The sequence below is a fragment of the Uranotaenia lowii genome, chromosome 1 (genome assembly GCF_029784155.1).
Source record: "Uranotaenia lowii strain MFRU-FL chromosome 1, ASM2978415v1, whole genome shotgun sequence".
NCBI lineage: Eukaryota > Metazoa > Arthropoda > Insecta > Diptera > Culicidae > Uranotaenia > Uranotaenia lowii.
Genome location: NC_073691.1, coordinates 56,695,342 through 56,706,993, shown reverse-complemented (window position 1 = coordinate 56,706,993; position 11,652 = coordinate 56,695,342). Strand labels below are relative to the sequence as shown.

At 36.9% G+C, this 11,652-nt stretch overlaps 1 protein-coding gene across 12 annotated transcripts in view; it reads left to right on the top strand.

Moving 5' to 3' along the window:
- The window catches only part of LOC129740357 (sex determination protein fruitless), a 761,972-nt gene that overhangs the window by 523,720 nt on the left and 226,600 nt on the right, over window positions 1-11,652 (top strand). For 2 of the 12 annotated variants that reach the window (XM_055732020.1, XM_055732018.1), the window contains exon 2: window positions 315-627. The exons of the other annotated variants lie outside the window; for them this stretch is intronic. The gene's annotated coding sequence lies outside the window, so the exon portion shown is untranslated. The remainder of the gene's footprint in view (window positions 1-314; window positions 628-11,652) is intronic. 12 annotated transcript variants of the gene reach the window in all.

The window sequence follows — 11,652 nt, the reverse complement described above, 5'->3', positions numbered from 1 at the left end:
ATCAGCCCGCCCGAAGACATTTGAATGCGGTGTGGCTGGGACTCTCTCTCGCCATTCGGAATCTCTCGAATACGTGAATTTGTGTGTGTTCCCCAAGGAAGAACGCTGGGGACGTTGTTGTTCTTGTTTTTTTTTTAAGATTACGATTCAACACAATCGGAGACGATTGAGTTGTAGGTACACTCTTTGAAAGATTAGAAAGACGAACGACCGGGAGAGACCGAACGAAGGAAGGGTTTTTGCTGATTTTTTTCTTTCGCTCGGTAATTTGGGGGTTCATTTTTTTTCTGAATTATCAACTACTTACCATGTAGATTTGCGCTAGCGCTAGCGTTCGCTCGCCTCTTATCAAATCAGTGCGTTGTCAAAATGAGTGTGTGGCGAAGCAGTTGAAGCAGCTGATGATGGCAATGTGAATAGAAGAAGAAGCATGTGGCCAGCAGCATCGTTGGGTAGAACAGATCCGTAAATATTAAGTTGCGTTTTTTTGTTAACTGTGCGCGGAGTGTGAATTATTACATAAAAGTTTGGGGAGAGAAAAATCGTCTATTATTGCATTTTTTATTTTGGGAACAATTGACAATTACGTGCAGAGAAACAGGAGCCGGCGGATTTATTGAGACGAAGGTAAGTTCACTTATGAACTTATGATAAATGAAGTTGCTTACATTTCAAAAATTCAACCCTCAATTCTAATGTGTTTATTGAGAGAACTTGAATGACAGCTTGTCGTGGTCTATTTTATCACGGTATTTCTATAGCAATACCGACGAAAAATAAACGCACCAGATGAGACGATCAATCTCCAATAAAGTTCCTAATGATCCCATCTAAAAATCAAATGACTTGCGACTTTTTGCGTACTTCAACTTCTTGCACTTAAGCGCCAACAATTATAAAAATAATTGATGTGTAGAAGTCGCTGGAAAGCACAGACTTACTCTCAGGGAGGATGCTAATCAAATCGGCACCGAAAGAAAAAAAATATCGTTTTAATAAAAAGCTTGTTTTGAGTTGACCATGTTCACGAAATAATCCGCAAATGTATCTCCTATATCGCCGCTTAGGTTAAATACGCCCAGAAACAGAAAGATGGAAAGACTACCCGGCAAATCGAATTCTTTCCGCATACTGATACCTCTGGCTAAGTTTCTCCAGACAGGATCGTTAGCGGTTCCTTTTCCGGTTTTCGTAATCACTGGGGTCACCGATGTTTTCCAGGTTCACAAGGCTGACAAAATAACCGCCAAAAATTGTGAAATTTCACGAATTTTAAAAGTTACGACTCGAATATTTCCAAAAAATCAACTTTTCGATAGCAAAGCCAAAATGTCCAAGAAAGTCTAATTTCCTTTCTTCCTCTGAGGTCAACTTCCCCGCCATTTTCCCTTAGAAAAAAACGCCATTTTTTCTATGACTCTCTGTGCCGATTTATGAAATCTACCCCTGACAGGAAGAACTAGCTAACCAAGAATTTCTGAAAGATGGTTTATAACTTATTCAAGGTATATTGAATTGGCAATCAACCTCTTTTCAAGTGAAAGAATAGATTAGCAAAAGTGATTGGGTATCTCATTTCGACATTCGGGATCTTATATAATCATTGCCCAAAGACTAGGTCTCTATCTCACTCATGAGCTATCGATTGTCAACGTTGAAGAACTTAGGTCTCCAGCGAAATATCTTCAGACCGAAATGCACTCGAGTTATATTACAATATGGTGGAGTAAAAAATTAAAGCTGCTTAGAAAAAAAAAGAAAGCTCTTCAATAACGCTGAAGCTCCACAATATTGGGATCAATACAAAAAGGCTTTGACAGAATAAAATAAAGAAATGTGGAAAGAAAAAAGAAGGCACTGGCGGTTATCAAAACTTTTTCGAGCAAGTATGATGCTAGCACATATTCCAATCCGTTGGCAGAAAGTTAAGGTTATCTTTATACCAAAGAAAAGTAAACAAACGTAACAATAATAATCCTGAAGTGTACAGACCTATGAGCTTGAACTCAATTCTTTTCAAAACTATAGAAAAACTTGTAGATTCTCACATCAAAGCAACTTATCTTATTAAAAAACAACTTTTGGATAAAAATCAATATGCATATCAAGCTAATAAATCAACTATAACAGCGTTACACAATCTAGTGTCAATAGTTGAAAAATTAATTGAGGTGAAGGAAATAGCTTCTGCAGCCTTTCTCGATATCGAAGGAGCGTTTGATAACGCCTCTTATAATTTAATGAATACAGCGATGATATCCCGTGAATTCAATGAAAGTGTTATAAAGTGGTTTCAGGGAATGCTGAGCAATCGAAGAATTACAGCCAATCTGGGAGACACATCATTGGCAGTGAAAACAGCAAGAAGCTGTCCTCAAGGTGGAGTTCTATTGCCTATGTTGTGGACACAGGTTGTAGATGATCTCCTTAAAAATTTTACTGAACTATGCTTTGAAGTTATCGGTTTTGCAGATGATATAGTATTAATAGTTGAACGAGGTAAATCTGACTGCACTGTTGGTAACAGAATGCAAAATGCCTTAAACGATTGCCTCAAATGGTGCGAAAAGGAAGGTCTTAATATAAATCCCTCAAGAACCACAATAATTCCATTTACAACAAAAAGAAAGGGTAGTATAAAAGAATTAACCTTATATAACCAAGTCTTATCAGTAGCAACTCAAGTTGAGTTTCTTGACAAAAAGCTCAACTGGAACGCACATTTAACGGGTGTTAAATAAAAAATGAGCATGTTTGCCATACCTTTCAGTAACTCAAATAAAGAGCGTAAAATTTTCTTCCTCCAAGAAAATTGCTCTTTGGGCTCCCTAGAAACAGTAGGCGTGTTTGGTTTTGCTAGTTTGAATTTAGTCAAAGCAAAGATGGCGTCGAAACAGCACGTGCTCCGCGAACGCATTGTACGGTTCTACGAAACGCATTACCAGCACGGAAAAAAGTTCACGGTGGCACATTTTAAGGAAGAAAATGTACCTCTCAGTACGGTATATCGTATCCTGGGTTCCCTGAACGTAGAGCGGAAGGTCGGAAGTGCTAAAGAAGCTGTTTGACAACAAGGACGCAACCAGCCTGTGTGAGGCCGGTCGGAAATATGGCTGCTCCCACGTATTGATCCATCGTACCCTCAAGATGGAAGAAATCGTCTGCAGGAAGAAGACGAGGTCGCTGGAGTACACGGAGGAGCAGATTGAAACCGTTAAATCACAGTGTCAGTGGATGACCAAAAAATACCGCGGGACATCATTCGTTCTGGATGACGAAAGCTATTTTCCGCTGTCCAAAACGCATATTCCAGGAAATGATAATAACTACTCCAGCGACAAGTCATCCACACCGCCTGAAGTGAAATACAAGTTCAAGCACAAGTTTGAAAAAAAGGTTATATTGTATATCGCCATTTCCGACCGGGGCATTTCAAAGCCTTGGTTTAAGCCGAGCGGTCTGGCAATCAACCAACAAATCTATCAAGAAGAGTGCCTCGACAAAATCCTGCTGCCGTTCCTGAACGAGCATCACGTGGATGGGAAGTACGTCTTCTGGCCGGACAAGGCGTCTTCCTATTACGCCAAGAAAACGCTGGCGTACCTTGAGAAGAAAAAGATACCGTTCGTGCCAAAAGATCGTAACCCAACAAACTTGCCCCAGTGCCGCCCAATAGAGGATTTCTTTGGCTCACTCAGTGCCCTAGTGTAAAAAAACAATTGGAGGGCCAAGGACACGAAGCAACTGACTACAAAAATCCGGAATTGTATCCGGAAAATGGACGTAAGTGCCGTACAACGTTCTTGTGAGAGTATCGCGACAAAGTTGCGTCGAACATCAGACCACGGCCCTTACTCAAACATTCACTGACATTCTTTTGAAGAAAATACATTATGTTATTAATAAAAAATACTGAAATCGATGAAAAAAAATAACATTTTTTTTATATGTGATTGAAAAAATTCTCGTTTTTTATTCAACACCCGTTAAATAGAACATGCTATTTCTGAATCTCTTTCTTCGTTTTGGGTATGCAGCAAGACTTTTGGAAAATTATGGGGATTAAAGTCGGATATGATCTCTTGGATCTATACAGCGATATCGAGACCCAGATTATCCTACGCGGCTCTTGATTGGTGGCCCTAAACTCTACTAGAAACAATACCAAACCATCTACTTAAACTACAAAGAGTATCATGTCTTTCAATTTGCCTCTACCTGAGTTCGTGCAGTTTAGAGGCGGAAAAATTCATTACAAACTTGGAAGCTCAAGGTGCACTTATAAATATTAAATAGGTTCAGAACAAATTATTTAAAACCTGATAAGCCTGGGCACAGGGTGGCCCTACAACTAGAATAGGATCTTTATCTTTTTTCACTGATGGCTCAAAAATGAATAACAATGCTGGTGCCGGAATTTATGGCCCAGGGGTAAACATATCGATTCCAACGGGATGTTAGCCAACAGTCTTCCAAACGGAGGTCCATGCGATTTACTCTTGCGTGGAAATTTGTTTGAAGAGCAACTTTAAAAGCTCCAGTGTGCAGCTTAAAACTAGTAGATATGGGATTGTATAAAAGCTTTGAATTAATCATCGATACAAAACCAGGTGATCCTTTATTGGGTTCCAGGTCACTGCGGCATAGAAGAAAATGAAAGAGCGGATAAACTGGCTAGGAGAGGATCTGAAGGGCCAATAACTGGGCCGGGACGTTTCTGTGGGGTATCAACTTGTGCACGCAACAAAAAACTTGGGAAAATTTAAAAATAGAATTCAAATGGCTTGTGGCTATTGGTGGTAGGCAATCAAAAAGATTCATAAAACCCGACTCAAAGAAAACTCGCGACCTTTTGAGCCTGTCGAAAGTGATGTGAATACAGTTACAGGTCTGTTGACAGTGTATTGTCATATTAAAAAAAAATAGCAAACTCAATAATGATATGTGTCAGTTCTGTAAAACTGAAAGCGAATATCTCGAATTCTTCCATGCAACGGTTGGTCAAAAAAAGACTCATATGCATCATCAAAGGAATGAGCCCAGAGCCATCTGTCTAAGATAAAAAAAGAACCAACTGATCGTCGTGTTCTCAGACGAAACAAATTCAAGTCAACTACCAAGAATTCCGCCGGAGTCATGGTACTTGGAGTGGTTGCTTCGAAAGGATTTTTTTTTTTTTTTTTTTTTTTTTTTTTTTTTTTTTTTTTTGTTTCGATTATAGTCGTTTTACCATCATTATGGCATTCGCGACTTTATCAACGTTGCAGTTGGCGGATCGTTATTGAAAAACTATCCGGTACAACTGCGTTTCGAAAGGATTGAAGATGCCTCCTGTTTTCATAAATGCTGAAGTAAAAAATAATTCTGAAGTTGGAATGAACATTTTGAAGAATCAGGTGCTTCCGTGGGTTTGAGCAAACTCCAATGAGCCCGAGACCGAGAATGCTTTTTTTTCCAACAAGATGGAGCCCATGTCATACCTCAAAACGGATCCAAGCCTGGCTGGAAGAAAATCCGAAGTTTTGGACAAAGGATCTTGGCCTAGGAGCAGTCCGAATTGGAACACCCTCGACTATTTTATATGGCATATGTTCTAGCAATGACCTATGGATCTTCTCACTAAAGTGTCGATTCTCTGAAGACCTTCATCTCTGAGGTGTGCGCTTGCATGTCAGAGACTCATATTGCGAAGGTTTCGATTCAGATCTCGCCTGGAGATAGTAGTTGTGATCGAAAGTGAGTTATTGTTTCTAAATATGTTTATCTACATGCCTAAATAAAAAAAAGTCTTTAAATCAAGTAAATATTCAGAAAAGTGTTTTTGAAGCTTGAAAACATATTTTTTATGGGTCATACTGTAGGAAATTTCTTTATTAGCAATATGTATGATGTTGCATAATAAACCTTATTCATTGAAATTTAGAATTAATTTCAAGCACTTTGATTATCTTACCAGACTTTTAAAAGTTTTTTAATGCTACGCGACGCGCTTAAAAGGAAGACAATTATTGATAAGACTATTTGGAAAAACCTTCTACGCACATTTATTTTCTTTTCAGAGCCTCAAGACTTAAATCTTTTACTCAACAAACTAGTTGATAAAATTAATTAACTGTTTAGAGGTCCCGTTCAGATGGCTTCTGACCCCAAACAACTTCGATCTAATGAATCTATCAGTGCTTGTAATGGTGTCTCTAAACAGGGAGGTTTCTCACTGCAAATGTGTACTTTTTCAAGGTCCTCGAAAAGACCTTCGCTCTTCGATTTGACGAACACCTAGGCATTGCACGAATTCGCGAACCATCGCTGCCATCTACTGCAGCTGTCCAAATCGTTAAACTACCCAGTCTAAACAATTGGGCAAATGGCGATAAACCGATCGACGCGACGGCTTAGCCCATTTGCACGGTTGACATTTCATGGTGGTGTTTTTTTTCTGTCTTCCTTCATTCACCGACACAATTGGGCCTCGATCCTCGTCATCTATCCGCCAATTTCCGAACCCAAACGAACGAACTGAACTGTCAGAGCGATGACAAACGCCTGGCGGATGATGATGGTGATGTTCGCGAAATCCATCTTGATGGCCAATACCTACAACAAACAGCAAAACTGCGACATGTCACGGTTCTTTGCATCTTCTTTGCTGGTAGTCGGTATTTGATGTGAACAACATCGTTTGTGTGCGCGATTTCAAACAATTCAGTCTGTTCGGTACAAAACGCACTGTATTTTTTGTTACTCCCTAAACTTGCACTCATTCGTCTAGTCTCTAGTCTGCGTAGTCTAGTATTTGGTCTGTTTGTTGGGCGCTGTTTGCGAATTTTGGAACCAACTAGCAAAAATAAATGTGGCGGCAGCGGCAACTGAAAAAAAAACCTCCAAATAATGATGTTGGTTGGTTCGTAAAACGGGTCTCTCTGAATTGCCTTCAACTTTACACCAGGGCAAATGTTGTTGGTTGTTGATGTTTTTTTTTTAAGGTACCTTCTATATTATAACTATTGGTCAGCTAGGTGCTCTGTACCTGGTGGTAGCTTTAAACGGGTTTTGGCGAACCTCTTTTTTTTTATTGGAGTTACCTTGGCAAACGTTGGGTTACCGCGTGCGAAAATGTGCTGCGAATTCGAAATCAGTCCTTCGAGAAAACCCTCTCGACGCCGCCGCGTGGATCTTAGGGGAACATGCCCTATTATGCGCCACCTAAGCGAATCGCTGATTTTCTATGTATTCCACGAACAAATTATGTTGAAAATGGGTGCAATCGTTGAAGAAAAGTGTTTTCTACAAATGCCTGTGATATTTCATTACTCAGTTGCTTCAAAAACTTGATTTTTAAAAACCATATTCAAAGCCACAGAACAAAACTGTGTTGCAAATACGCGCCGCTGTGTATTCAATATGCGCCTAGCAGCCGAACACACCCGAAAGCAGCCGAAGACCAAAAACACACCAATACTTACAGACACTTTGACTTAAAAGAAATTCAAAATGGACTAATCAAAATTTTGAAAAAAATGAAAAGTAGATTTTTTGGGCTGAATTAACGCTCAAAATATGGTTTTAGACTTTTTGTTCATTTTCAATGAAAATTGGCCTTTTTGAAAAATTAATGCTATTTTCAGCCTACTACGATTGGCGCGTTATAACGAGCGCATGGGCCGTGATAGAACATACCCATAAGAAGCATACCTTTGCGAGTTCAGTATGATTTTTTAGCATAAAATCATAGTTTAGATTCTCCTCTATCGATGTGTCAGAAAATATTGTCTTATTCGTTTTTCTCTGCTTGGTGACACCTTATTGAAAGTGTTTTAAAATTTAGATCAAAATGACGAAAAACCTAAATTGTGAAATTATCACGACACAGGGGCATTTTAAGGAAAAATTCATACTTGCCATGACCAATCACAGCATTTAGAACAAATTGGTAATATTTTGCAGGCTTCAAATGTTTCAGATTCTTCAAAACAATGGTGGCGCGTATTAGCCACATGGGGCGTTATATGAACTTTTCCCCTACTTGGTTGGAGTTGATCTTTATTTGGGCTGGGAATGGGTTTCTTTCTAATGGTCTGGGTGACCAACAGTTCAAGATTATTTTATTTAATGGATAAACCTCTTTTAAGTATGAACTGAAAGATGAAGACAGAACGTCGAAATCCCTTTTTCTGATTTAGAATTCAGATAAAAATTTCTAACCTATTATTCTGATTCTATCTTAGGATACAAATTAAATAAGGTTTACGGGTAAACTTTTTATTTATTGTTCACGGTCTTCGATAACTTAATATCATACAGACTGGTTACTTAAACTACGCTTAAAACTATCCTTACTTATATTAAAATCAAAATACACATACACTTGGTTGAACAATCTACAAGAGATGTCAAATGGATTATAAAATTCATTTCTTCCATAATTGTTTAATCTTAGCGGCTCGAAATTTCTTAGGGAACGAGATGGGATATGATACTCTCGAGTCCTGCGTAAATCACACGACCTCTGTCAATTGAGAAAATAGTTCAAATTGATGATTGTTGTACCACTATATATGACTTAGACCTAAATATTTTTCTTATAAATATTTTTTCTATATTAAATACAATCTATGAATGGTTTCGTTCGTCCGTAAACCTTAAGATTCAGCATCTAAACTCGTATTTCAAATACAGGTTCAATTTCAGGTTTGATTTGAAATTTGATTTAAACGTTATACAGACCTCGCTCGCTTTTGGCAACATTCGATTTGGCCAACATTTGATTTTGGCCCATGTTCCAAAATCAAACGGTTTTGTTTGGAACGACATCACCTAATAGCCACTGATCACACTGACATGACACTTAAAACAAAACTCTATTCTTTTTTTGGGTCCTTGCAAAATTGGGAAAAAAAATCCTTGTAGGAAAAATTTACCTGTTTAGCCCGATTTTATCGTCGAAATTGCCTATTTTCCCTTTGAAGTTAGGTGGCACTTTTCAACTGGGATAGTATTTCTTCAAAAACGATCGGTGCGCGCTCTGCAATCGATACTTCGTACTGCTGAAAGAAATATTCAACAAACGGAGTGTCCAGTCAGTATCGTCGGTCAGTGTCATAGCTTCCGCTATACCAGAAATATCATAATTTGAACAAACACCAAACATACACCCACAAATTAGACTCTACTCCAATAATGAACTTCCTTGGAGGTGATATTATCGGTATAAGATTCTCTGCCGGAACGGCATTAACCAGCTTTCTAATAATAAAAACGGCATTGTCCTACCAGCGCAACCGCATTGCATATGTCTGTAAGAAATCAAATAAAACATATATCCCATACCAAAGTAACATAATATATGACAGAACCTGATTGATTTACAAGTGCTTTTCATCAAATTTTCTACACACACGTATTTTACAATAATAAAATCATTAATTTATGATGGTTGACCGGTTTTGTTATATTTGAATGAGTAATGGTTTTTAAAATCCCTTTGTTTTTAAAATCTATTGTAAAATGTTACAGAACTCGAACGGTTTTCAAACGATTTAGTTCAAATTTGGCACAAAATATAGTTTATGATTTCATAAGATTATTAAAATCATTTTCTACCCCTTGTTTGTGAAGAACTCCAATCATATTTTTTATGTATAACTTGAAAACTAATCAAGCAAATGAACCAAATTTAAAATACGCTTGGAATACGAAAATTTTTGGATACGAGAAATGATTCTATGATTTTGTAAGACCCCCCCCCCCTCCCTTCATTCTTCCGTAAGGCAATGAAAAGGGGGAGGAGGCTCTCTTCAATTTTCTGCATAACTCGAGAGCTTATCAAGCAAACGAAACCAAAAAATGGCTTGGGGGGATATATCAGAAAAATTTTGAGTACAAGAAATATGTTTATGATGATTTAGATTACTTATTTAAAAGCAATTTGGCATGGGAAGGTTATTGAGTACGATAAATGGTTAAAGGACTATTTGAGATCCTTTTTTCCTCAAAGCGGGAAGACGAGAAACGAGAAAGGAGACTCGAATCCTTTTTTTAGGATAACTATCAATCTATTTTATTGCTGTTCGAAGCTGAAGTTGCAGCTTTCATTTTAAAGAACATGTTTGAAATTTGAATTCGACGTACTGATTAAAATTTAAATAATTTTCAAAGGTGTTGCACACCTAGATGAAATGACAAAAAATGGCCAAATTCATGAAAAAGACTTCTGACATAATTTTTACGAAAATGGAAAACACTTAGAACACTTAACACTCACAAGTACTCTCCATATGATCCCAGAAGCATTTCGCTTGCAGATTTCGCTGGAAATCAAGAACAAAAAATTGAAAATTAAAATTATAGGGATGAATCATCCCAGAGGAAAACAATCCCGTACAAAAAAAAATAATTTCAACGACTATTTGTTGCCCCTCAATTTAGGCACCATCATGAACATTTCTTTGAATGTAAGCGCGTGTAGTAAAAAATGTGATAACCAAAAATTTGAATACCCAAAAAAAAATTCGCAAAGCGATAAAACATAGTCTAACAAAAATTCTGGTTATTGAAAATTCGAGATTTTATAATCTCAACTCAGTTTTAATTATCTAATAATACGCGGGGCCTTCAGATGATTTTCAAGGTTTAAAATTCGGTGCAACTTTGCGACTCAAAACACATGATTTTTCATTTGAAAAATTATTCCCAAATTTTTCTTGATAAAAAACTAAACCGTATTTCAAATGCCCCTAACTTGAAATTGTTCTACGGAAAACAGCCCATTAAAACGCATTGAAAGTTTATCTGTTTTTCAAATAAAAAATTAAAAAAAAATTGTAACGATCTTCTTCATGAAAAATTGTACATATACTTTAAAAAGTGTTAAAAAGTACTGTTTAGCTATGCATTAAATCTAGTGCGAAAAATACCATTTTGTAGGTAGCTCAATCAATGTTGCCACTTTCATCTAAAGACACCAAAATGTTATGTTATGTTGAGTTTTTGTGTTAAAAACTAACAATTTTCGAACAACTGCACTCACATATGCAGGTAGTGCATGCTTGAAGCCGCTTGGAAGTAAAAATACTATCAAGACAGAAACAAAATTACTATTTTATTCGTAGTAAATTTTAAAATTTTTTAAGAGAAATATGCTCTGAAAGCTGTTTTGACCCTCCAGATGGTCGGATTTATAAAAATCGAACAGAATTTAGTTATTTTTTTAAATTTTTCGTTATTTTCAAATAACATACTAAAATATTGAAAAAAATTGTATTGTTGAATCTTGAAATAAGCGCTGTGAAAAACAGTAATTTTAACGTATGATTCCTCAATATATACCTATTCAAGTGCCAGTTAAAATAGGGAAAAAGTTAGGAAAAGATACTGAAAATTTATGATTGCACAAGTCAGAATGACAAAATATTACTTTTAAAAGTGTACATAAAATTTGAAGGCTCTAAAGAATTTTTCAGAATAACTTGAAGTGAATAACTTGACGTGAATTTTAACTGAGTGAATTCACGTCACAACTTTAAAGAGGCATAGCTTTGTTCATTGTTGTTTAATCGAAAAGCTATGAACATCAAATTGTGGGAAATTTAAATTCACTAATATCCCATTTCCACGGAGAGAACAGGAAATCGAAGTTATATGTACTGAAGTCAA